General features: G+C 43.3%; 1 long non-coding RNA gene across 2 annotated transcripts; it reads left to right on the top strand.

Annotated features, from left to right (window-relative positions):
• Nucleotides 1-9,425: 9,425 nt before the first annotated feature.
• On the top strand, nucleotides 9,426-25,791 carry LOC147029409 (uncharacterized). Of its 2 annotated transcripts, none has more exons than XR_015055714.1 (3): nucleotides 9,426-9,546; nucleotides 14,996-15,154; nucleotides 25,075-25,791. It is a non-coding gene; the product is annotated as an uncharacterized LOC147029409 (long non-coding RNA). The 2 variants fall into 2 exon arrangements; XR_015055713.1 differs by lacking the exon at nucleotides 25,075-25,791 and adding an exon at nucleotides 15,347-16,702.
• The last annotated feature ends 1,797 nt before the right edge of the window (nucleotides 25,792-27,588 follow it).

Here is a 27,588-nt window from a genome sequence, read left to right as displayed (position 1 = left end):
AATGAGTTGTTGGCAACAGTCGTGTATCATCGTGTGGTGTGTGGCGGTTGATGACGATCGCCGATGTGGGACTAATTAAACCAGTTTTCAGTGATTTCCAGCCATAGCATCAAAGAGCAAACTTTGAAGCCCAAAATAGTTTGATAAAAGGTGTATGTAGAATTTGAGTCTGACCTGTGTTTCTTTCAGTGTTTAGCAAGCTGTTACAAACAATAAAATGGTGCAATTCTTGATATATTGTGTTATAACAAGAATGACCGCACCGTGGTCACAACCTGTGAAAAAATCCGGTAATGGGCCGATTGAGAAATGCACATTTAAAGCACTCTTAAAAGATGAACAACGTGTTTGGGAAACTCACATTTACTGTACTATTAAAAGATTAACTTGACACTTCTCATCCATGTCAGCTTCTGCCACGCTTATATCAGAACAGCTGATTCGTCACACCGTCACGGATTGTTTAACCACAATATGGGGCTGTTCCAAAAATTACGTAATTAAATTTTTCGAGTGAGGCATGTCCCGTGCGTGCTGACGGTCTTGATTAAACCTTACTCATTATTTGTATTCAACATTGATTGGATTTTTTGGGGTCTCTCATCCTGAGTAACACTCGACCCAAAGAAAGCCAATGGAAATCTGACGCAACAAACCCGGGTAGTGTATAACCAGCAGAGGCCTACAGGCCTGATCTCTTAGGCCCACCAGAAAACCAAGATGGTGGCATTATTATTTTGTGTGGGTGTCATGGTGGGTGGAGTCAAGCGACGAATGTGGGTGGGGTCTGTCAGCTGTCTGTCCAATCGATGTACAGTTCAAAAATCGACCACCGCAAAGAACCACAATAAAAACATCAGCAACAACTACTACGCCTAGCTCTTCTAGACCTGTAACATGTCGCAGGTTAAAAAAAACACACTCCTTTAACTCATTCAAGAGTATCAGATGCATTGGGGTAGGTGAGAGGGGGCATTTCAACCAGGGATTCTTGGCTGATACACCATCCAGATAAATGGCGGGCACGACATCCACCCTGTGACGGATTGACAGCGGCAAATTATTGAGTTTGAACAAGCATCAATATCCAATAACAGAGCATGCATTAATCATTGAATAGGAATGGTAGTTATAGAGGGATGGCAGTTGGGGTGGCAGAATGTTATTAAGGGATAAAATCCTTCAAAAACATCAGATTTTATCCATTTTTGTTTCGGTAAAGTGTTAAACAACCCCAGCGACTGCCAAATAGTTACCAAAAGTGAATAACCTGTGTAGCAAGTTACACTATTGCAAGTTGTTGAAAGCTCCCTGAGTTGGTTACCCTCGCCAAAGGAGAAGGTAATGCGTTTGGGTCCATTTGTTACTTGGCGAAGAAAGATTTTTGTATGCTGGTCTGCAGCGTTTGTCTGTCTGTCTGTCTGTTTGTCTGTGTGTCACACAATTTTTGTCCACAGTTTTGAAGCAATCATTCTGAAATGTTTTGTGTATGTAGTTAACTGGCCAAGGACAGCAACACTTATTTTTGGTGAACATCCAAATCCGGATCCAGATTTGAGAATTTTTCAAGTGATTCTTCACCATTGAGAGATCTGGCTAAAAATGATATGAAGCATACTATCTTAAAAGGTTATCGATGGATTCCGCAGAAACTTTGTGGACAGGTTGGTGTGTAAAAAAGGACGAACCGATTCAATTTTTGTGAAGATCCGAAACCAGATCCGGATACGATAATTTTTTCTTTAGTGATTCTTCATTGAGAGTTGGGGCCAAAAACTATGAAGAGCATGATATCTCAAAGTTGTGGATGACTTGTGACAAAACGAGGTGGAAGAGATGGTTCGGTAACAAGAACAAACCCATTCGATTTTGGTTAAGGTCCAGATTTTGATCCGACCTACCAGTGGGATACAAAATTTAAACTGTTCAGCCCCACAGAGGTATACCGAGTACCATTCCGTTTCACCAAGTTGTTACTCTATGAGTGATTTTTCATTTGTTACTTGGCAATTTTTATTTTTTTTGACAAGTATGTTGGTCTGTAGCATTTGTCTGTCTGTCTGTTTATCTGTTTGTTTGTTATACGGTTTTTGGCCAGAGTTTTAAAGCAATCGTTCTGAATTTTTTTGTCTATTTAGGTGACCAGCCAAGGACAGCAACGCTTAATTTTGGTGAAGATCCGGATCGGGATCTGAGAATTTTTTAAGTGATTCTTCACCATTGAGAAATGAGGCCAAAACAATACATAGCATAATATCTCCACAGGTTATGTATGGATTCACACGAAACTTGGTGAACAGGTTTGGGAGTGCCACAAGGAAGAATTGATTCAATTTTGGTGAAGATCCGAATCCAGACCTGGATACAAGAATTATTTAATTTTTAACTGATTTTTTTCACCATTGAGAGATGGGGCTAAAAACGATATTGCATGATATCTCAAAAAGTGAATGGATTCAGATAAAACTTGGTTGACAGGTTGGGTGTATTCAGCCTGGTGGAGGTATGTGCTCCACCAAGTGCCATCTGTATCACCAAGTTGTCACTCTATGAATTATTTTTCATTTGTTCTTTGTTTGTTTGTCCACACAGAACTTTCATGTTTTTCTCCGCAACTGCTTGTCAGATTGAGACAAAATTTTCACCATCGGTGTGACAACTCATGTCGAAGTCTCAATGATAATTATGACGTCATAGGCCACGTGGTGTGGCAGCGACGCTTGTAAAACGGAAAAACTTTGGACCTCAATTTCTGAAACCACGGCACACAGCAAGTACTCCTCATTGGGAAGAAGGGTGGTGTTTTTTTTTCTAATGACATCATAGCTTCCTTCGTTATGATGTCATAATTGCATATATAGAACACTACACCTGATCAGTATGAAAATTATTGAGGGTCATCGAGGAATTAAATGGTCGACAGAAAAGAAATTGATGATGTCATCGTTCACGTTATTCGGCAGCCATATTATTATTATTATTATTATTTTTTTTTAACCTTCAAAAATCTTCTCTGAAGTGGCTGAACAGATTGAGGTGAAACTTTACACATATGACTGCCTATCCATGAGGAACAAAAGGTTCACACATATGATGTCATGTCTCACATGGTTTGGCAGCCATATTGGATTTACCCTAAAACCGATAAAAATGTTCTCCAGAATGTCTGGACAGATCGAGGGGAAACTTCACACAAATGTTCCCCAAGCCTTGAGTGTACAAGTTTGTGAAGGAATAATGGATCGGTCACATGGTTTGACAGCCATAATGGATTGAAGAAAAATATTAAATGATCTTTTCTCTGGAACCGCTTTTGAACCATCACGACTCGATCAATTATGATCTAGTAGTAATGTGGAATACACGTTTTAAATTTCAACTTGATTGGACACATGGTCTGGCAGCCAGAATTATTTGATTTTTTTGATGTGGGTTCTTTTTGATTTTTTTTTTTTTTTTTTTGAAAAAGGCTCACTTGGCTGTGAGGGTGGAGGTTTGAGGGTGGAGGAGTAGCAGCTGAAATGTGAATCCTATCCAGATTCCTCCTGATGACTTCATCTTTCCTTTTTGCTTGTTCCGGTTCCTTGTGTTGACTCCAATGCAAGACTGTACCTATTTGGTCTTCCATTTCATTTGAATTTAATTCATTTTAATCCCATTCTCAATGCAATTGAATAATAATGAAAAACGTCATGGGTCAGGGTCAGGTTTCCAATCAAAGCGGAGTTGCATCAAAGCATGATTTTATGATTTTTTAATGACATCAAAGCATGATTTTATGATTTTTTAATGACATCAAAGCATGATTTTATGATTTTTTAATGACATCAAAGCGTGATTTTAATAATTTTTTTATGACATCAAAGCATGATTTTATGATTTTTCAATGACATCAAAGTGTGATTTTATGATTTTTTAATGGCATCAAAGTGTGATTTTATGATTTTTAAAATGAAATCAAAGCGTGATTTTATGATTTTTTAATGACATCAAAGCATGATTTTATGATTCTTTTATGACATCAAAGCATGATTTTATGATTTTTAAAATGAAATCAAAGCGTGATTTTATGATTTTTTAATGACATCAAAGCATGATTTTATGATTCTTTTATGACATCAAAGCATGATTTTATGATTTTTTATGACATCAAAGCATGATTTTATGATTTTTTAATGGCATCAAAGTGTGATTTTATGATTTTTTAAATGAAATCAAAGCGTGATTTTATGATTTTTTTTAATGACACCAAAGCATGATTTTATGATTCTTTTATGACATCAAAGCATGATTTTATGATTTTTTAATGACATCAAAGCGTGATTTTAATAAATTTTTAATGACATCAAAGCATGATTTTATGATTTTTCAATGACATCAAAGTGTGATTTTATGATTTTTAAAATGAAATCAAAGCGTGATTTTATGATTCTTTTATGACATCAAAGCATGATTTTATTATTCTTTTATGACATCAAAGCATGATTTTATGATTTTTCAATGACATCAAAGTGTGATTTTATGATTTTTTAATGGCATCAAAGTGTGATTTTATGATTTTTAAAATGAAATCAAAGCGTGATTTTATGATTTTTTAATGACATCAAAGCATGATTTTATGATTCTTTTATGACATCAAAGCATGATTTTATGATTCTTTTATGACATCAAAGCATGATTTTATGATTTTTCAATGACATCAAAGTGTGATTTTATGATTTTTTAATGGCATCAAAGTGTGATTTTATGATTTTTAAAATGAAATCAAAGCGTGATTTTATGATTTTTTAATGACATCAAAGCATGATTTTGAGCCTGGTGTTGGCGCAGTGGTTAGGGCAGCGGCTTGGGATCCAAGAGGTCCTGAGTTCAAGCCCCGTTGGGCCACTGAATTAATACACCAGGGGGTTGACTCAGCCTGTCATCCTTCCGAGGTCGGCGAAATGAGTACCAGTGTACTGGGCCGGTGTATACCCCGGTTAAAATAGGTGTACCATATCCCTGTGTCGTAAGAGGCGACCAGGGTTGCGTCAGGAAGGGCATCCGGCGTAAAACATGTGCCAAATCACTATGCGGATCACACGGATGATCCGCTGTGGCGACCCCGAACGGGAGCAGCTGAAAGAAGAAGAAGATCAAAGCATGATTTTATGATTCTTTTATGACATCAAAGCATGATTTTATGATTTTTTATGACATCAAAGCATGATTTTATGATTTTTTAATGGCATCAAAGTGTGATTTTATGATTTTTTTAATGAAATCAAAGCGTGATTTTATGATTTTTAATGACACCAAAGCATGATTTTATGATTCTTTTATGACATCAAAGCATGATTTTATGATTTTTCAATGACATCAAAGTGTGATTTTATGATTTTTTTATGACATCAAAGCGTGATTTTTATGCAACGGACGTCTTGGAACCCGGTCATCACTTTCAGCAGTTATAAAGTGACAGTTCTAATTATGTCACTTATTAATTACATAACACACCAGTACACAAACGTCACAGAAAATACACCACACAAAATTACACAAACACCACACAAAAGTTGTGATGAGGATCTGCAATCTCTGATTGCTCTTTCTGGTTTTCTTTGCACCCATTCCTTTACGCACAGCTGCCTCTTTCTCCTGGTACCACTTCAGTGATGTACTCACACTCATGCCAAAGCAGCAGTGCTCAGAGCTTTCATCCTTCTTATCCTCTCCCTGCATTTATTCTCCATCACCAATTTATTTTCTGACAATAATGTCATGGTGTGTGGCAGTCTATGACAAAAGGAGATTGTACACGGTTTGTCACCAACCGTCTTGTCAAGTCGTGTCGGCGAACATCAGTGGCCTTAAGGCATTGAAAAAATAACAACTTTTGTCAAAGGTGAAAGTAAGAGGGTGGTTCAAGGTTGATGTGTTTCGTGTGTTGTGGAAATGTATCAGTGATAGTTTGATGCTGAAATTTTGTGAATTGTTTCCCCTGATCAAGTTATACAGGCAGTTACATAAATGCAGGTCAAGACATTTTTGGTGCAACCAAATGGTGACCAACAGAAAATCGTTCCCTTTTTGGGAACTTCAGTGCAGGAATGTGCTTTTCAGTAGTCTGGAAGGACTGTGCTTTTAGGTAGAAGGTTGTAGACAGCAACCGCTCAGGGTAATACGACCGTTCTGACTTGGGAGCATTAAAGTGGTGCCTGGAACCATCTTATGCTCTCCATGTCAGGATTGCTGGTCTTACTTTCTGTCTCACTCAATCTATAACTACCAGGCTAGCTTTAGAATCTCTCTTGCAAACAAACATCATACACTTTTCAAACAAACATCATACACTTTTCTTACTCACTCATTTTCACTCCTCACTTTGCATTCTCTCTCTTTTATTTCTCTTTCCTCTCATTTCCCTCAGATAGCCTCCAAGTAAATATGATAAAGTCTGAAAAGTTAATGATCCCTAGTTCCTGGCATTATGGGGTGTGAAGAATCTCTGGTGACCTACTTGTCTCTGCTGCAAACGAGGGAAGGTGGGGGGGGGGGCGCTCAGGCAGTAGTAGTATCGGTCCCTCCCAAGACCCTTGCCGTTTGACCCAATGTGACTCTTTTTCAATTCATTTTACCAACATCCGTGGTCTTTCTTCGAATCTTTCCTCTGTTGAACATCATCAAGCAAGCTCCTTGATTGATATCTTGCTCTCTCAGAGACCCAATTGTCACATGATGTTCTTGATAATTCTTGAAACATTTCGGAATACAACCTTCACTCACGATTCCACTTCAACGGAGGAGTCTATGTTTACTCCAACATCAACACGCCTGCTATACGCCTTGTGGACCTTGAATCTCCAAACTTTGATGTCAACTGATTTATGATTTGTCTCCCGACCATCACTATCTTTCTTTCTTTCACTTACTGCTCCCCGAATTCCACAAACTTTATTGCTTTCTTTGACGTTCTTAACTCTTGCAATGAGGCCATGATATCTGAACACCCTCAAGCAGAATTTCTCTATCGAGGAGGCTTCAATGTACATGACATGGAGTGGCTGAAATCTTCCCACACAGATGTTGGGGGAGTTGAAACTCTTAATTTGTTCCAAATCATTAAGAGTGGTAAATGTATCACCCACCCTTCACATATTCCAGATTGTCCTGACCAAATCACCAATACTTTGGATTTATTCTTCACTTCCAATCCGTTGCATGACAGCGACACAATTTCACCTCCAATTGGTTCTTCTGACCACAATCTTGTGAACATCACTTCACTGACCACCATTTCTTCTCCACCGACTGCTCCGATAGAACGCCAGTTTTGGCATTTCAATACTACTAATCGACTGGTTTACGAAAGAAACTTCTTTTCTGACTTTCTCTGGAATGACTACTGCCTCTCCCCGGGCGATGCCTCTATCTCTGCTGAACGTATAACTGAGATTATTGTTGCAGGAATGGAGGTTTATATCGCCTTATCTTTCAAGTCTATCTCTTCTTCCAATTCCTAGTTCAATCATTCTTGCTTTGTGGCCATTCGTGCAAGGGATGCTGCATATCAGACATGGAAAAACTCTTCTTCCTCCGACTCGCATTCAGCTTTCATATCTGCCAGAAATCATTGCAAATATGTTATTCATGAAGCAAAGCATTCCTCTATTCAAAAGAAATGTGACAACCTCTCATCTTCTTCTACTAATAAATCTTTCTGGTCCTTCGCTAAAAGTATCTCCAACAACTTCTGTCGCTCGACCTTTCCTTCACGTTTCCGTTCTGATGATACTCTCGCTGTCTCTCCGACCGATAAAACAACTCTTTTTGGTTCTCTTTTCTCCTCTAACTCGACACTGGATGACTTTAACATTTCATCTCCCTCTGATGCTTCCCTCATCAATCCTATGTCTCTCCTAATAATCTATTTTCATGAAGTCAAAAAAATACTCCTCTCTCTGGACATGAGCAGGGCCTACGGACAAGATGGCATTCCTCCCCGTGTCTTGAAAGAATGTGCTTCAGAACTTGCAACTGTGCTTACTCGTTTGTTTTGTTTTTGTTTAAAAACCCAAACTATTCCCCTTACCTGGAAACATGCCTTCGTACAGCCTATTTCAAAAAGGGTGATCATTCAAACCCTTCCAACGACCGTCCTATTGCTCTGACTTCTACTGTTTCCAAAGTATTCGAATATCTTCTCAATTCCCATTTTCTCAAGCATCTTGAGTCTTTTATCTGACCACAAATATGGCTTTCGAAAGGCAAGATCTACACATGATATCCCTTGTTACATTACGAAGGTCTGGGCCTCTTCTTTGAGAGACTTTGAGGGATCCTTTATTGTAGGCCTTGATATCTCAAAAGCCTTTGACAGAGTGTGGCATCGTGGTCTGATATCCAAGCTTCCCTCTTTCGGCTTTCCTCCTTCACTCTGCTCTCTCATATCGAGCTTTCTCTCCGACCGCTCTGTCTCCATAATTGTTGATGGCTCAACATCAACCCCCTTCCCTCTCAACAGCGGTGTACCTCAGGGTTCCGTTCTGTCTCCAACACTCTTCAACACTTCTTTTTATCAATGACCTTCTTTCTTCCACAAATAACCAAATGCACTCGTACACTGATGACACAACATTACATTCCTCCACATCTTTCCCATCTGCCCCGTCTTCCCTCACTCGATCTACATCTCGTTTCATCACAGCCACCTCTTCAAATCCGGATTTGGATAAGATCTCCCATTGGGGCAAATGTAAACAGGTTAAGTTTAATGATTCAAACCCTCAATTTCTTCTCATCTCTCTCTCTCTCTCTCTCTCTCTCTCTCTCTCTCTCTCTCTCTCTCTCTCTCTCTCTCTCTCTCTCTCTCTCTCTCTCTCTCTCTCTCTCTCTCTCTCTCTCTCTCTCTCTCTCTCTCTCTCTCTCTCTCTCTCTCTCTCTCTCTCTCTCTCTCTCTCTCTCTCTCTCTCTCTCTCTCTCTCTCTCTCTCTCTCTCTCTCTCTCTCTCTCTCTCTCTCTCTCTCTCTCTCTCTCTCTCTCTCTCTCTCTCTCTCTCTCTCTCTCTCTCTAAAACTCCTCTCCACTCTCCAATCTCCTTTGAAAGCTCGACAATTACACCATGTGATGCAATAAACCGACTAGATATCACTTTAACATCAAATTTATCATGGGATCCACGCATTACTCAAATAGCCAAGTCTGCCTTGAAGAAATTAGGAGTCCTGTTCAGATGTCGAAGAACAGTTGCTCCAACGATATAAAGTATTGATTCGTCCTTATACAGGGTACTGCTCTCACATCTGGAGAGGTTCCATCTCCACATACTTACTGGACAGAATTGAATACAAAGTTATTCGACTTGTAAACTCTACAAATGTGACCTCATAACTTGACCCGCTCAAATTACGCCGCATAGTTGGCTCTGTTTCTCTTTTATACAGATATTACTTTGGTTTCTGCTCGCAAGAACTTGCTGCTTGTAAATCTCCACCATGAGCGAGACCAAGGAATACTCAACAAGCCATGACATCACATGATTATTGTGTGGCCATTGGAAACTCAAGGGTGGGCCATTACGTTGTTTATTTCTTCCCCTTCACTGTCAAACTCTGGAACTCTTTACCTTCTCACATCTTCCCAAACACTTATGACCTTCCCCTTTTCAAAAAGCAGATTTTTTTTTACTTCCTCAAAAACTCAGACTATTCTCTATTTCCTTACTTTTCTATCAATGGAGTTCTTTTATTTAAGGCCTGGCGTTGATGAGGAGTATTTAGTCCATGACTGTCCAGAGTCTTCAACATAAAAAAATAAAGAGGAGGCAATTTGGTCCTCAAATCTGTCCAATGGTGACCAACATATGGTTGTTTGTGTATGCTCTATCCTTTACGAGTGTCATATGTACACATAGTAGACACTATGTGCAGGTTTCACCATGAGTCTCAAATATTGTCAAAAACTATAGAGTTAATAGAACACCTTACAACGCAGTCTTGAGATAAAATGATGTGGACGGGGTCTGTAAGCGACAAATTTGATTGTTTGAGATGATGTAAAATGCTGTAATTATAATTATTTGTCCAACTACTGCTAAACAAAAGGTTTGTGAAAATGCCAATAAGACGATTTGTATTCTACAATGTTCAGGTCTATAATTAAATTGATATAAAATAATGATTTTAAACGTTGTGGAAAACAATTTTTTTCGGAAGTTTACCGCCGCTGATGCAGCGACTTTTACACCACCTTATTTAACACTTTGCATTAGTTATCCGTACCTGTTGTTTGTGTCCTTTGTGATGTCACTAAAAACACAAAGTCTCCTGTTTGCAATTATTTTCAATTTTGATTGATGGCCAGACAGGCAGACACAATTTTAAAAAATATCTCACTCCTCTCTGTGTATGTGTGGTTGGGACGAATTCAGAGCCAATGTACGACTAAATGCCAGGTTCTTTTTCCGATTCATTTTTAGAGTATAACATTCAATTGAAATCAAGTTGTTCCTCAATCATAAATTGACGTTTGTGGACAGACAGACAGCCAAAGTGAACCAATTCCTTAACCCTGCTTTTGGTTTCATGCACGCGGGAAAAAGACACAATTAACTAGAAGGGAACTCGGTGGAGCGCATACCTCCGCCACGAAATGTCTGATGCAAGAGAACATATCGGGCCCATTACGTTTTTGAAATATAATGCTCTACAGTGCAATATCATTTTTGGCCCGATCTCTCAATGGTGAAGAATCATTTAAAAATTAAATAATTATCGTATCCAGATCCGGAATCGGATCTTCACCAAAATGAAGCAAATCGTCCTTGCCACACACCCAACATGTTCACCAAGTTTTGTTCGAATCCGTCCACAACTTTTTGAGATATCGTTTTTGGCATTATCTCTCAATGGTGAAGAATCACTGAAAAAATTCTAGTTTGTCAGATCCGGATCTTCACCAAAATCTAATCAGTTTGCCCTTGTCACACACCCAACCTGTCCACAAAATTTAATCCGGTTCCGTCCACAACTTTTTGAGATATCCTGCACACAAACAAACAAATGAAATTGCTCGTTGAGCAAAGAATTGCCGGAATAACTTTGTCATATCTCCATGATCTCTGAAAAACCAAAACCTGGAAATCAATTTGGTTCTTATAAGTCGATAGTGCTACTGTTTAATGAGTTATAGCACTTAGTTTGGTCATGATCATAACTTGGAAGTCAATCGGACTTGAAATGTCGTTTTTATCGCAATTTGAAAGTTTTGACCCGACCCCCCTGACATTCGACCCCCCGACCGCTAAGAAGGGTGTTGGTGTGACACCCCAATGAGACATATCGTTGGATGCAGAATTGGAAGTTGCACATTTTGGATTTGGTTTGAAGTCGATACGACCATTTTAGCGGACGTTATTGCGAAAATATGAATTTCGGTTTTTCGGTGACCTTGACCTTGACCTTTGACCTAGATTCACCAAAACGACAAGTGTCTAAGTTGGACCATGGCCGACGTTTGTACCCAGTTTGGTCATGATCGCTGAAACGGTGTTGCTACTACAGGGTAAACAAACACACAAACAATCAGACAGACAGACAGACACACAGAATGACACACACAACCGACCAACATAATTGCCGAAATCCGAAGGATTCCGGCAATTAACAAACAAGCAGACAGACAGGAAGGGGTGAACACATCAACTCCTTCACCTTCAGTGGTGGAGGTAATAAAGTGCATAATCATGCGATGCATTTGTATTATTTTCTAAGATCAATGAAGAAAAACATTGGTGGCATTATTTAATTTGTACTCGATCTCAATTTCTTGAAATGATAAATATCCATTTGCTTAATTATTTATGAGCAATTTGGATGACGATGTAAAATGTCTTGCCGTTCTAATGGATTTCAAATTTATGTTTGATTCTATCTTCTTCTTCTTCTTTTGGCTGCTCCCGTTAGGGGTCGCCACAGCGGATCATCCGTTTGATCCGCATAGTGATTTGGCACATGTTTTACGCCGGATGCCCTTCCTGACGCAACCCTTGTCGCCTCTTACGACACAGGGATGTGGTACACCTATTTTAACCGGGGTATACACCGGCCCAGTACACTGGTACTCATTTCGCCGACCTCGGAAGGATGACAGGCTGAGTCAACCCCCTGGTGTATTAATTCAGTGGCCTAACGGGGCTTGAACTCAGGACCTTTTGGATCCCAAGCCGCTGCCCTAACCACTGCACCAACACCAGGCTCCATGTTTGATTCTATCTACGGTATATCATTTTGTTCCAGGAATTTAACAGCCTGGGGAGTTTTTATCCATTTATATTTGTGAAATGTATTACTGCTGTAGTAAGTAGAGGATCCATAATGAACTTTGCAGGAACAATTTTGAGTTTGTATTAACTTTATAGTGAGGGAATATTAGCAAAATGTATTGACCATCTGTTAAAAAAATTACCAAAAAATTTCTTCACTAACTTATTCATCTAGGTGTCCACAAACACCTATCAATTTGTGCAAACCCAAATCCTTGTGGAAAATTCTGGGGAGGCAATCAAAGTTTGGGTGCTCAGAGGGCCTGCGCGAAAAAATCGGAAAAATTAACTTTTGCCAATATTGACTTGTGGGATGTCTAACTAGGGGTTTTTTGGGGTGCTGAATTGATTCCCACCATTATTTTTGAGAAAAAAAAACACTCATTGATCATATAAAATGTATTTTATTGACATTTTTAACAGAACTGTGCTCAATGGAAATGTTGCTTCATCAGCTTTTACAACCTTATTCATCAAACTCCCCAGTATCTTCCTCACTCCTCTCGTCATCCAGCTGGTTTATGTTCAGGCAAGAGTTACCATGACAGATGCCACAAGCAGAAATACACTTGACTCCTTGCTTTTTACAGCAGCACCTGAGTGAGCTGCAATCCCCACACGGTTGCAGCTGGCAAACATCAGGAGGTAGTCTGGTCAAATGGGGTCTGTAGAAGGGACTGGTGCATATCCTTGCTCAGTGAGTTGCCATCCATAGTCCCGGGCATCCAACGATGGACTTTGCAGCATCAGCCAGTCTCTAGTCTGGAGGTAAGCTCGGAGAGAGTGCTGTGCTGCAGCTCCTGTTGTCGGGGGGAGTTTCTCAGGTTTTATGCTCCCAGTAGCAGCTCGCTTGCTGAAGATGTCGAATCTCAAGTCTTCCAAGTCTTTGGAGGATTTCCCATGGAACATGAGCTTGAAAAGATCACAGCCTGCTTTAATGATATCACCTTTCTCAGCTCGGATGTCCATAAACACGTCCATTGCCCTCTCTGCTTCATCAGTCTTGCAGAGCTTGCTTAGCAAAGTTGGTTTGCTAAACCCAAAAATTGCAGACACTGTATCGCAGCCAGAGAAGCTGTGCAAGAAGATGAGACACCTCCGGTATATCTCTGGGAGGGCCTCCCGGATCTTTCCGACATCGTAAAATGTTTCTTTGGCTGTCGTGAGGAAGATCGGATGGTCTGCAACATGATGAATCAGCATAACCAGGACGTCTGTGTCCTCAGCCCTCACCTTGACAGGGGACTCTCTTGCCTCATCTCGAGCTGCGCGGACGATGGAGGTGTCGGCATCATCGGTGCATTGCTGTACACTGATTCCATTCCTACTAATTGTCTCAGCAAGGAGCAGAACGAGTTGGGCTTTGTTATTCTTGTTATCGAGGAACTTTTCTCTTGCAATGATGATTTTGAGATCCAGACGAATCTGAATGTCACAGCATGCATTCTTTGTTCGTCTAAAGTGGTCAATAGTCCTAGTGGAGCTGCCATATCCGTCAAAGACCACCGTTATCCGGAGGCGATGGCTCCCCATAGACTTCACAAACCGGAGGTAGCTCTCGGCAAAATCCTTCCAAGTAAGGTTAGCCTCCCACTTGACATTGTGCAGGAGCCACCCACCATCAACCACAAGGCTTGTGCAGGGGGGTTGTTCGACAGGTGCCACACATGCCTTCAGGGACCTTGCTGGGGCAGCCTTGTCTTGCTTTCGCAACTTTAGAATTTTGTCAAACAGAGACACAGAGAATTCTACTGAGCATGAGCACAAGTATAACCACCAATATAGCAGTGGTTTCAAAAATGTTGTATGCTGGTTTCAGCACAATTTGAACAATCTGAATCAATTGAGCCAAATTACTGCAAAACATAGTCTGAGTTATCTAAAAATGTATCATATCAATATTTTACAGCCAGGGATTCATTTTTCCTCAAATCTAATGGAATCAATTCAGCACCCCTAAAAACCCCTCGTTAGAAATCCCACAAGTCAATATTGGCAAAAGTTAATTTTTCCGATTTTTTTCGCGCAGGCCCTCCGAGAACCCGAACTTTGATTGGCTCCCCAGAATTTTCCACAAGGATTTGGGTTTGCACTAATTTATAGGTGTTAGTAGACACCAAAATGAATACGTTAGTGAAGAAATTTTTTGGTAAGCAATTTTTTCACAGATGGTCAATACAATTTGCTAAAATTCCCTAACTATTATGGGAGGGGGAGATAAAGTTAATACCTGCTTTTGAAATCTATTTTTATTTTATGTCAACCCATTGAGGCTCTGAAACTGTTCCTTTGATGATTTTATAATTTTTATTGGACTGTTTTATATGATTTTTATGAAACGTTTATAGATTGTGTATCAGGACCCATTTGGAGAATATGATTTGGTGAGGTTGGAACTTTTAAAATGTTTGACACTCACCTTCGGGGCTGCGAGGATAACCCGTGGGTAGTGCATTCACCTTTGAGGTGCTTTTTCGAGGTTAATTTCCCAACCCAACTGTCAAATGTCACACTGGTGTTTTGCAGGCAAGGGGTTTGCAGACAATGATTGCATTGTCCATCATGTAGGACGTTAAGTTAGATGGCCCATCTGCCAGCGTTGCATGGTTTCTGGTTGATGTTAAATCGTTTGTTGTCTTTTGCAAAGAGTAGGCTGTTGTTTGCTGGCAATTAACCTGGCCAAATCCCCACCAGGACAACTGCCATAAGGAAGGCGATGGCAAATCATACAGTGTATTCCTTGCCGTGAGACCGATTCAGCAGCCCTGACGTCCTGGAAAGGGTATGAACTTGAACAACAGCACGAGCAACAATAACAACAGCAATAGGAACACCAACAACACATCGGAAGCAGTAAGATTTTAATGGATATGTCTTCCTCAACTTCATTCATTATAGATTGTGCATTGGCTGAATTGGCTAAACTTGTGTACGAATCTTCTTATTAACGGATTGCATTCTGTCTAACTCTGTGTCCATTGCCTTGGCACACTGCATCCATGGCATAGCTGAATCCCATGGCATATCTGATGATGCAACTTGCAGATACAGGCACTGAATATGCCTCACTATGGAAAACAACAAAGCAATTGAAGCTGTGAAACCAGGACACATGTTCACCATTGAGCCAACTATTTCTGAAGGCATTTGGCAAGATGAAACATGGCCAGACTTGTGGATGGCAGTTTATAAATGAAGGGAGTTGTTCCACACAGTTTGAGCACACGCAACTGGTGACCAACAAGAGCTATGAAATCCTAATGTGAAGACTGGACTGGACACCGATGGGCTCCACAACTTCCTCACTCAAAGTTGAGGTTTCACACTCTGCCATTTTATATAAATCTTCAACAGTGCATCGGGTAAATCAAGGGCTAATCAAAACAAGTTATTCCATGGCCACTTCAAATTCAAACCTGAACTTTTTTCTTTATTCTGTTAAAATTTCTAAAGTTGTATATCAATTACAATAACAAACGATACAATCTTTCAATGCATTCAGATTCTCTAGCTTTGGACATTCTCCCATCTGAGTGGCAACTTTTGTCAACCTTATAACTGTCCAAATGTGCACTGGCTGGTCGCTTCCCCGTCTTTTAGTGCCTCTTATTAGCCCCTGTTGGACTTGTCTGAAACGGGGGCTTATGGATTGGGCCTCGTCCGTCCGTGTGTCTGTCCGCAGCCATATCTCGGACAGGTATGGACCGATTTTGTTCAAACTCGGCACACAGATAATACATGACGGTCCACTTACACACATAATTTCGTTTCACGATTTGATCAAATATGGCCGACTGGTGGCCATTTTAGTTGTAAAAACCCAATGTTCAACACGTCCCCAACCGTCTCTCATTTACCGGACACGCACTTACCGATCTTGTTCTATTTCTCCGTACCTATACCATGAAGCATCTTTCATGAAAATTTAAAAAAAAATAAACATTCTGATTACTCTTTTCAATTTTACCCCAACCTCCTTTAAGTACAGTTTACAAAAACTGATCAGACAGCATTTTCAACTGAATGATAACAGGATCTCAGGCCCACAGTTATCAAATTTATTTTATACATAAATAAGTATTATTAAATGTTTTACTGTTTGTGTAATTCAGTTTGTCTCCCCCAAAATAGATGAACACTGAATCCCTTCTGCACGAAATTTGTATTCCGAATCAAAAACATCATACCTGTCATGTGACCAACTATCTCGCACAATATAACTGTGTGACTCACATCATTAATATTCATGATGGAATAACCCAATAGTATGCAATCATCCGTGTCACATGACAATTCAAGTCAGTAGCACATACACATAAATCTATCTAGTAAATATGGGCCAGCCCGTAACAGCAAAATTACTGAAATCACGGGGGCTATCACATTTTATATATCTCTCTCTCTCTCTCTCTCTCTCTCTCTCTCTCTCTCTCTCTCTCTCTCTCTCTCTCTCTCTCTCTACCTCTCTACCTCTCTACCTCTCTACCTCTCTACCTCTCTACCTCTCTACCTCTCTACCTCTCTACCTCTCTACCTCTCTACCTCTCTACCTCTCTACCTCTCTACCTCTCTACCTCTCTACCTCTCTACCTCTCTACCTCTCTACCTCTCTATCTCTATACCTCTCTCTATCTCTATACCTCTCTCTATCTCTATACCTCTCTCTATCTCTATACCTCTCTCTATCTCTATACCTCTCTCTATCTCTATACCTCTCTCTATCTCTATACCTCTCTCTATCTCTATACCTCTCTCTATCTCTATACCTCTCTCTCTACCTCTACCTCTCTCTCTCCCTCTCTCTCTCTCTACCTCTCTACCTCTCTACCTCCCTCTCTACCTCTCTACCTCCCTCTCTCTCTCTACCTCTCTATCTCTACCTCTCTCTATCTCTACCTCTCTCTATCTCTATACCTCTCTACCTCTCTCTATCTCTACCTCTCTCTATCTCTATACCTCTCTCTATCTCTATACCTCTCTCTATCTCTATACCCCTCTCTCTACCTCTACCTCTCTCTCTACCTCTACCTCTCTCTCTACCTCCTCTCTCTCTATACCTCTCTACCTCTCTACCTCCCTCTCTACCTCTCTACCTCTCTCTCTCTCTATCTCTACCTCTCTCTATCTCTACCTCTCTCTATCTCTACCTCTCTCTATCTCTACCTCTCTCTATCTCTATACCTCTCTCTATCTCTATACCCCTCTCTCTACCTCTACCTCTCTCTCTACCTCTACCTCTCTCTCTACCTCTACCTCTCTCTCTACCTCTCTCTCTCTCTCTCTCTCTCTCTCTCTCTCTCTCTCTCTCTCTCTCTCTCTCTCTCTCCTCTGCCTCCCCAGCTCCTTCAGGATACATACAGTGTTCCCTTAAGCACCTTGTGATGAAACCCCATATTCCAAGCTTATTTCACAACTCAACTCTTTAATTTCTCTTTTCTTCACTTTGACAAACCGCCTTCACGAGGCTATGAAATCCCACTCTTACTTCCAGGAGTTCAAGCAGTCAGTACACTTCACTCTCATGTCCTCCTTCCCCACACACTATCCTTTTTCTCTTCTTTTTAGACAGGATCTAAGGCCCATAGTGGAGCCACCAAACGAACATCTCACACACTTGGACATGCAAATGTATACATGAGACACAACACAGGACTGTTAGACGATACAAACATAGCCACTGAGCTTGAGGGAAGTGTCATCACTTCCGGGGGGGGGGGCACTCTGGGCACCAGTGACGTCACAAGAATGGCTCCACCTTTCTCACCGCACTCAGCGGGGCATTTCCTGAGGAGGAATTTCGTCCTCCCCACAGTTGCCAACCTATGGGGATTGTCCATGTTCTTATCCTTTTAAATTCTGAACGTCGAGCATGGAAGCAACATGTACCATGTTTTAAGTCTGGTTTGACTCGGCCAGTAGTTTCTACCCCCATTGACTCTACATCACGTAAACCTCTCACTTGCTGTTTAATATGTTTCATCCACTCATTTTTTCCCTCTTTTCCTGTTCATATATTCATTGACTTGATCTGTCCACCTTTGACCCCACTGCCCCACTGGCAGTATATTACCTTTTTACCCGATGTCACTTCACTCTTTCCGGGGAGGGGGGCAGGGTGCATCTCTTTTTCATTCTTTGCAGGAGGTTCGCAAAGTGATGTCAGTTGAGTGATTCATTCTCCAGCATATTGTATTTTTTTTCTCCAATCATTACACATATTAGTTCCTCCTCCCCCCCCCCCGGCCCCCAAATTCACCATGTTTTCTGGAGTGTTTAAGTTGTATTTTTCTTTCATTATGGATAATGGGGGAGGGAAAGCAAGGTTTGACAGACAGGACATGAGTGGCCTGAAAGATTGGTTAGTATGCCCATATTTTAGCACACGCCGATTACATAGGCCCATGTTATTCATTTCTGTTGTTCGTCCTGCATAATAGTACTTGTCATTCCTCAGTTTGCGCAGGAGACAGGACGTTCTAGTGCACCTTCTTCCTGAACTGTTGAGCTATCACATGTATAATGGGGATGCTTTCGTCTTTTTTTTGGCTTCCAATGATCGTCTAAAAAATTCATCTGTCCCCTTGGTATAATGTCCTTTTTATCTGCATGTTAATTAGTATGCAATTTAATTACATTACAATGTACTATTTTGCAGCCATTTCTCTTTTCTCTATGTTTGATGTTTTATGTTTGGTTGAATGAAACCATTACGACCACTATGAATCTTATTAATAACCCAGTTCAGGAAATATAGCTCTTTTGAATAAGGTGAAAAGACAGTGGGTCTGTTTACCATTTGGTAGTCTGGACGAGCATGATGGCAAAGAGGTATGCACACTTGCCTTTTAGCTGTCTAGTCTGGGTTTGACTCCTGACCCAGCAATAAGATGTCATCCTTGTGTTTCACAGGCAGGGTGATTCGTCAATGTGTGTGCCTGCCCCTCGGATGGATGTTAAACTGGGTGTCCCATCTGCCAACATTACTCCGTGGACGTTAAAGATCCCACGGTGTCCTTCCCGAAGAGTAGGCGAACTATCAACGGCACTATGCTCAAAAAGAATTCCAAATTCCTGCCCTAACCTCGCAATCCCTGCTGTCCCAATGCAATGAAGTGAAAAAAGATCAACCCCCAAGGTGGTTGCTATGCCACTTGGAATTAGTTGCAGTAGTAGTAGTACTAGTATTTGTTTGTTGTTGTTGTTTTGCCCCAGACAGTTCTCTTGAGCAAGCCAGTGGCACAAAACAGCCAATCTATCTCCCAGGAGCGACCCAGAGATCCCCCACATCCAGGATGGTGCACCCCCGCCTTCACAAGGTCAGGACAGGTATGGGAGCATGCGCCGGACCAGCGTGTCGCTGAGTTCACTTTCCGCCGGTACTCCAGGAGCCTCCGTCTGGCCATCCCCCAGGCAGATACCTGGTCCATCCCTATCTCGTTGAGATGCTGATTAACCTGCTGCAACCAGGAGGCACATGGTCGGCCCATTGGCCTCCTCCACTCACGAGGCTCCATTGCTGAGAGAATCTGGTGAGCAGGATCAGCGTCAGGAAAACGAGCCACATGTCCATACAGCTGCAGCTGATGCTCACAGACTATTCAGGTAACAAATGTTATTCGAGTCTCTCTCAGCAACCGCTCCTTGGACACAAAGTCTGACCAATGATAGCCAATGATTCTCCAAAGAGAACTGGTATCAAAGGAATTAAGTCTCCATCTCAGATCCCTGGTCGGAGACCAAATCTTACATCCATAGAGCCAGACTGGAAGCACCAAGTACTTGAAGACTCGGACTTTCATCCTCATGCGCAGGTACTGACAGTGCCACACCCCATGATCCAGTGAATCCATGACTCCCCAGGTCTGACCCAGACATCTATTGACCTCTAGCTCACAGCCAGCAGAGACATGACTATCACTGCCGAGGTAAGTGAATCTCGTTGGTCAATATGGTCAATCGTTGACCTCTTTGGTGTAAAGCCTGATGGCTCTGGACGCTGGTACTCAAGCAGATGGTGGCGAACCTGATCAAGAATTATTCGAGCAAAGACCTTGCCTGGCACTGAGAACAGCGTCACCCCTCGATAGTTGTTGCAATTCTGGCGATCACCCTTTCCTTTAGCAGAGAGGGATAACAAGGCCCCTCTTCCAGTCAGTTGAGATGATGCCTGTGTTCCAGGCAGAGCACAGAACTGCTTACAACGACATGAGTACAGCATTTCCACTAGCCTTGAGAAGTTCAGCATGGATGTTATAGATCCTAGGAGCTGTACCTCATTTCATCCGGTTCACCGCAGCCTATGTTTCCACAAACAAAGGTTTGACACACATCACAGTTGATTGGAGGGTGAGCAGTTGGGACAGTAACACCTCTGACATCCAACACAACTGCTGGTGTATCAGCCTGGAACAGCCGCTCAAAGTAACCAGCCCAGCAGGCCTTCACTTCAGACTCCTCTGTCAAGAGCCTACCACCCTCCACTCCAATTGCAGTACACCGAGGAATGGGCTTGGAGCAATGCATGAATTCCTCTGTAAGCAGGATGGGAATCACTTGAACACAGATGATGCTCTACCCCCTCACAGATTCCTACAACAAACCTGTGTTCGTTATTGAGGAACTGAGCACTCCGGCTGACCCTGCAGTTCTGGATCATTCTCCAGCGACCATCAACGAGCACATGGTCAATCTTCTTTGCCTCACCACCAGCGTTGGAATACCAAGTCCAGTGTTGAGCCTTTGGACGCTGAAACCATGAACCAGCCACCCTAAGTCCATGACTTATTGCAAAGTCACGGAACTTAGTGCTATTCTGGTTCAGAGTTCCAGATCCATGGGGACCAACACATGTCTCAAAATGTTCCCTATCTGTTCCAGTCGATCCATTGAATTCTCCCAAGACTAGAAGAGTATCTCTCCTGTGGCACTGATCAACCACAGACTTCTGCATGGCATGGAATGCACCCTTCGCGGTGAGATCACTCACCTCATTCGGAGCATATCCAGAGATCAGGAAATGACACCCAAGGAGTGACGAATCCTTAGTCTCATAATACGCTCGTTGATTCGTGTTACCTCAATTATCATTGGAATCAGCTTATTGGACACAACTACAGCAATTCCTTGGGCGTGGTAACCATCAGAGCGACGACACCAATTGTTTGGTGTCACCACCTGCCTTTATCTTGCCACTATCCGGTCTCTGAACCTCAGAGAGTGCTGCAATGCCGATGTTCAATCGCTTGAGCTCAGATGATAACAGAGACAGGTGATCATCCTCTCTTGGAAGTAGGACATTACAGGCACCCACCCAAAGGGACCGCCTCAAGTTAACCTAAGGAGACCTCCTTCCGGTGGATGACACATCAGCTCCACCCTGATGCATTCTACCACAATCCAACCTTAGAAGGTTACCCTGTGTTTTTCATCATATCATCAAAGAGTTACGCCTGGTATTGGCTTCATGGTTCGGGTGGTTGGCTTGGGAGCCTAGGATCCTGGGTTCAAATACCACTTGGCTGTTGAATTAATACCAGGTAGGGTTGACTCTGCCTGTCATCCTTCTGAGGTTGGCAAAATGAGTGCCAGCTTGCTGGTATCCTGTGTCGGAGTGGCGACCCATCCAGGATTGTGCCCAAAAGCCAAGCAGACTTCTTTGGCAGCATAAACGCTCTGCACAGAGTATGGTCCCAATGGACGGATGGATGGATGGATGGATCAAAGAGTGGGGGTCCCGAACGCATTGCCCCACTCCTGTCATCCGGTGAGCTGTCCTGCAGAAGGGCAGCTGCACAGCAAGTCCTCCCACGGAGTTGGTTTTCAGTTTCCTTTGCGTTTTCTTGTTTTGCAGAGTGAAGGGTTTTACGGTGGCCGGAGTGCAAATCCTGCCACCAACCTCCTGAAAAAAGTAACCCACCTGCAAGAGGACATCCGCAGACACATTTTGGCACTAGATATGGATGGCCGTTGGCTCAGAAGGAGCTCCTCTGCCCTTTGAAGGATTTTATTAGATCCTCGTGGAGGATCTCTAAGTCTTACTCATGTTGTTGTTCTTGTGGACTTTTTGTTTCACAGCCTACAGTTTTTATTGAAACTTCCTGAAACTTGGCGTATATATGTAAAAATACCCCGCGCAGACAGTAACCATGTCCGATTTTGAAAATTCCTCCGAGAAAAAAGTTATGACGTCAAAATATCTCCGCTAATGGAAATCGCCTAAAAAATTATCTCCGAAACTAGGCAAGCTTTTTGAATTCTGCTTACGGGAATCGAACAGGGCATCAGCAGAGATGAATTACCATACATATGATGCATCACTATGACGTCATATCAATTTTTATGACATCATTCAAATTTTTTGACATTTTTTGTTTTTTGTTTCATTTGTTTCACAGCCTCTAGTTTCCATCGAAACTTCCTGAAACTTGGTGCATATATATGTAAAAATACCCTGTGTAGACAGCAACCATATCCGATTTTGAAAATTCCTCCCAGAAAAAAAAGGTATGACGTCAAAATATCGATTTGGAAATCGCCTAAAAATTTTTCTCAAATTCGGCAAGCTTTTTGAATTCTGTTTGCGGGAATCGAACAGGGCATTAGCAGAGATTAATTACCGCACATATGATACATCACTATGATGTCATATCAATTTTTATGATGTCATTCCTATTTTTGACATTTTTTGTTTCACAACCCAGAATTTTCATCGGATCTTCGTGAAACTTGCCAAGTATATGCAGAAAGCCCACGCGCAGGCAATAACCATCTCCAATTTTGGAAATTCTTCCCAGAAAAAAAGTTAACGTCATAATATCGCCACTCATGGAAATCGCCTATACCATTATCTCCGAAACTAGTTTTTTCACAGCCTACAGTTTTCATCGAAACTTCCTGAAACTTGGCATATATATGTAAAAATACCCTGCGCAGACAGCAACCTTCTCCGATTTTGAAAAATCCTCCTAGAAAAGAAGTTATGACATCATAATATCTCCGCTAATGTTAATCGCCTATACCATTATCTTCAAAACTAGGCAAGCTGTTTGAATTTTGTTTGCGGGAATCAAGCCGGGCATTCTCACAGATAATTTATCGCAAACCTGATACATCACAAAGACGTCATATTCGTTTTTATGACGTCATCATTAAGATGATGAGGATCTCAGCTCATTCGAGCTTGTTTTTAATCCTGCTGGGTGTCGATATTATTACGGTCTGTGACATTTCTTTTCCTCCTTCTTTTCTCTTCTTCCTCTTTCCACCCCCCGAATTAGACCAAATGGCTCAGCCCATGGGGTTAATGCCTGTGATTGGCTGTGGGGCAAAAAGCGAACCGGGAAGTTAATGCAGGTGGCCATTTTGAGGCGGTCTCATTGCTGAGTGCCTTTTTAGGGTTGGATTTTCCATCTGCAGTATCTTTATCCGAAGGTTCTGTTTGGTCAAACACTTATTGCAGTATCTCTATCTTGCAGACTGCATTGGGGCTGACTGTTGGGGCCTGCCTGTGGATGACTGTTGGGGCCTGCCTGGGGATGACTGTTGGGGCCTGCCTGGAGCCCACTGACGGGGCCTGCCTGGAGCCCACTGTTGGGGCCTGCCTGGAGCCCACTGTTGGGGCCTGCCTGGAGCCCACTGTTGGGGCCTGCCTGCTGTGAGGCCTGGATTGAGGCCCACTGGGGGTGGCCTGGATTGAGGCCCACTGGGGGTGGGCTGCATTGAGGCCCACTGGGAGTGGGCTGCATTGAGGCCCACTGTTGGGGCCTACTGTGAGGCCTGTATTGAGGCCCACTGGGGGCGGGCTGCATTGAGGCCCACTGGGGGCGGGCTGCATTGAGGCCCACTGGGGGCGGGCTGCATTGAGGCCCACTTGGGGCGGGCTGCATTGAGGCCCACTGGGGGCGGGCTGCATTGAGGCCCACTGGGGGCGGGCTGCATTGAGGCCCACTGGGGGCGGGCTGCATTGAGGCCCACTGGGGGCCGGCTGCATTGAGGCCCACTGGGGGCCGGCTGCATTGAGGCCCACTGGGGGCGGGCTGCATTGAGGCCCACTGGGGGCGGGCTGCATTGAGGCCCACTGGGGGCGGGCTGCATTGAGGCCCACTGGGGGCGGGCTGCATTGAGGCCCACTTGGGGCGGGCTGCATTGAGGCCCACTGGGGGCGGGCTGCATTGAGGCCCACTGGGGGCGGGCTGCATTGAGGCCCACTGGGGGCGGCTGCATTGAGGCCCACTGGGGGCGGGCTGCATTGAGGCCCACTGGGGGCGGGCTGCATTGAGGCCCACTGGGAGCGGGCTGCATTGAGGCCCACTGGGGCGGGCTGCATTGAGGCCCACTGGGGGCGGGCTGCATTGAGCCCACTGGGGGCGGGCTGCATTGAGGCCCACTGGGGGCGGGCTGCATTGAGGCCCACTGGGGGCGGGCTGCATTGAGGCCCACTGGGGGCGGGCTGCATTGAGGCCCACTGGGGGCGGGCTGCATTGAGGCCCACTGGGGGCGGGCTGCATTGAGGCCCACTGGGGGCGGGCTGCATTGAGGCCCACTGGGGGCGGGCTGCATTGAGGCCCACTGGGGGCGGGCTGCATTGAGGCCCACTGGGGGCGGGCTGCATTGAGGCCCACTGGGGGTGGGCTGCATTGAGGCCCACTGGGGGTGGGCTGCATTGAGGCCCACTGGGGGTGGGCTGCATTGAGGCCCACTGGGGGCGGGCTGCATTGAGGCCCACTGGGGGTGGGCTGCATTGAATGCTGTGCTTACTGGAACTCTTGTTGCAGCTCCTCCAGTTCGGATCCCTGATCTTGCCTTGAGTTTGGTACTGGAGGATATGGTGCCGCTCACAAACACAACATCTGGGTCTCTCCTCTTCTGACAGTTTTCGCACCATCGGATTGCAGGTTCTCTCTTGGGACTGTCCGGATTCCAAAGGGGTTCCCTCCAGTCACCATCATCTTTTCCACGAGCAGCACCCTCCAGCTCCCTGGCTGCGTACTCCACCCTTTTCTTGGCCTAATCGGGTTCTTTCCTTTTCTTCTTTATTTCCTTCTTCATGATGTATACATATATATATATTCCTGATGGTTGCAATCCCTAAATAAAAGCGGGTTTATCGTATGTTGGCTTGGTGTGCTGCAGGCGGAAACAATATCTAGACACCCTCCTCACCAGAAAACCTTGTGAGGGAGATGGTTAAGTCGCCGACAACCCGACCATGAAACAGGTTTACATGGTACCTGGAGAAAGCCGCAGATCTATTCTGGCTTGGCTTGACATGCATCAATGTGTAGCTACAATTAAACCTGTGGTTGTTTATCCATGCTCTGTCCTTTTTAAATGCTGATCAAGCAAAGAATAGTCCAGGAGCCAGACCAGATTTGACTCCCAAAAAGAGTGCCAATACACCACTTTCTTTATCAGTCGGCCAAGTACAGTACCTGGAATCTCGAGAAATAAAAAAATGATGAACGTCTGATCCACAGCAAAACACCTTTTTGATGGCCTGTTTTTTTTTTGGGGGGGGGGGGTTATACCATGTCGAGGCTCGTGTAAGAGCTAACTCACAGATGTATAACATGGCATGAGACAAGAGGGGTGGGAGAGATAGAGATGACAAGAGAGAAAATGTCAGTCCAGGGGGACTGATCGACACTTTTAATGGTGACCACGCTGCCCTGATTAATCCAGGCAGCAAGGAAGAATGGGGAAGATTTGGCCCCCGACTTGCGTTGGAGTATACAACCACCATGAAGCGACATCCCCGATAGATGGAGTAGTATTCGGCAGTCTGCCAAGGCGTGGTTCTTCGTTTGCCTCAAGTGGCCCACCTTGTACAGCTTGAAAACGTATATCTCCCAATGAAGTGTCGATGCTGGAAATTTGCACAGATGCACTGAAGCAACGCATCTGTACAAATTTCTCACATCTACTGGGGTTTTGTCCAAGATACATCTCGAGTTTCCATTTCAGTTTTTTTTACGCTGTTCGGGTTGGTCAGAAAAGAACTTCGTCGTCCAAAAATTGTCCTTTAACCGAGACTGAACGTTCTTATTTCATTCACTCAGGAAATATCCCACAATTTGAGAAGAGATTTACATTACTACAACTTGTGGTTCACACACACTATCCACTCGGGCGTTTTGCGCAATGGATGCTCCCTCGAGTGCAGGTGAGTTCAGCTGTTTGTGGAGTTTTACACTCCTGAACCAGAAAAAGTAATTTCTTTTTTTCTTAATTGAATTCTGAACACAGAACTTCAAAATTCAGAAAGTTATGTCAATGCGGTGTTTGGAATTGGCCTGGAAAACATTTGGAATTTGAGCCAGTTTGTGCTCAATTTGGATTACGTCACTCGATTGTGTTATTTGCACAACAGTAATCCCCTGCGATTCTCATGGAGCAACTACCTCTCACAATGTGCCTGTTTTTATTTTCACTCATGTTTGTGTTAAAAAGAGCATCTGCAGAATCACCACCACCACCACCACCACCACCACCACCACCACCCAACCTTTTAATGGCATCAACCTAAAAAATCCTTGAAGGACAATAAGTCAAGATGAACAATGGTCAAATTCTCCCTGAGCGATTCCAGCATTTGGCATTTTCATCCACACATGTTGGATCATTAGGACGCGAGCATCTTGTCCTGTGTGAGATTATGGATGTAGCTACTCCTTGATTGCCATGGGCTGGCAGGATGGCCTTAACCCTAGAGGTATGCACACACTTTCACTTCTGAGCCATCTCGGCTTGGGTTTGAATGCAAATCCAGCTCCAAACTGTCATCCTGGTGTTTCGCAGGCAGGGCGAGGCATCATCGTGCGTGTACCGTCCCTCGAGTAAACATTAAACTGGGCGTCTCGTCTACCGGCATTAGTTGGTTGACAATAAAGATCCCATGGTGTCCTTCCTGAAGAGGAGGTGAGCTATTGCTGGCACCCTGAACAAACTCCAAATTCCTGCCCTAACCTGCATGGGGCACTGCATCAGCGGCACAGCAGCACAGCAACACAATGATGCTAATTCCAGCGTTGTGCTGCATATGAAAGAAGTAGACTCGTGCAAAGAGTTTGCGATTCACCACTGCCTTTTGTTTGTGGCAATGATGGAAATTGTTAACACAACATTGTTTTAGCATAGTTATGTCATCAATATCTCCTTATTAAAAAAAAAAAAACACGAAAATTAATGTCCCATAATATTTAACGAGCACATTGCTGTTGCAACAATTGGAATTCATTTTAAGGAACCAGGATTCAAAAAATAAAATGAAAAACACTGAAAAATGTATC

Source organism: Eptatretus burgeri, chromosome 3 (genome assembly GCF_056783735.1).
Source record: "Eptatretus burgeri isolate ZD-2024b chromosome 3, Ebu_testis_v1, whole genome shotgun sequence".
Taxonomy (NCBI): domain Eukaryota; kingdom Metazoa; phylum Chordata; class Myxini; order Myxiniformes; family Myxinidae; genus Eptatretus; species Eptatretus burgeri.
Note: the sequence above shows the minus strand (reverse complement) of the source record. Positions and strands in the feature narration are given on the sequence as shown.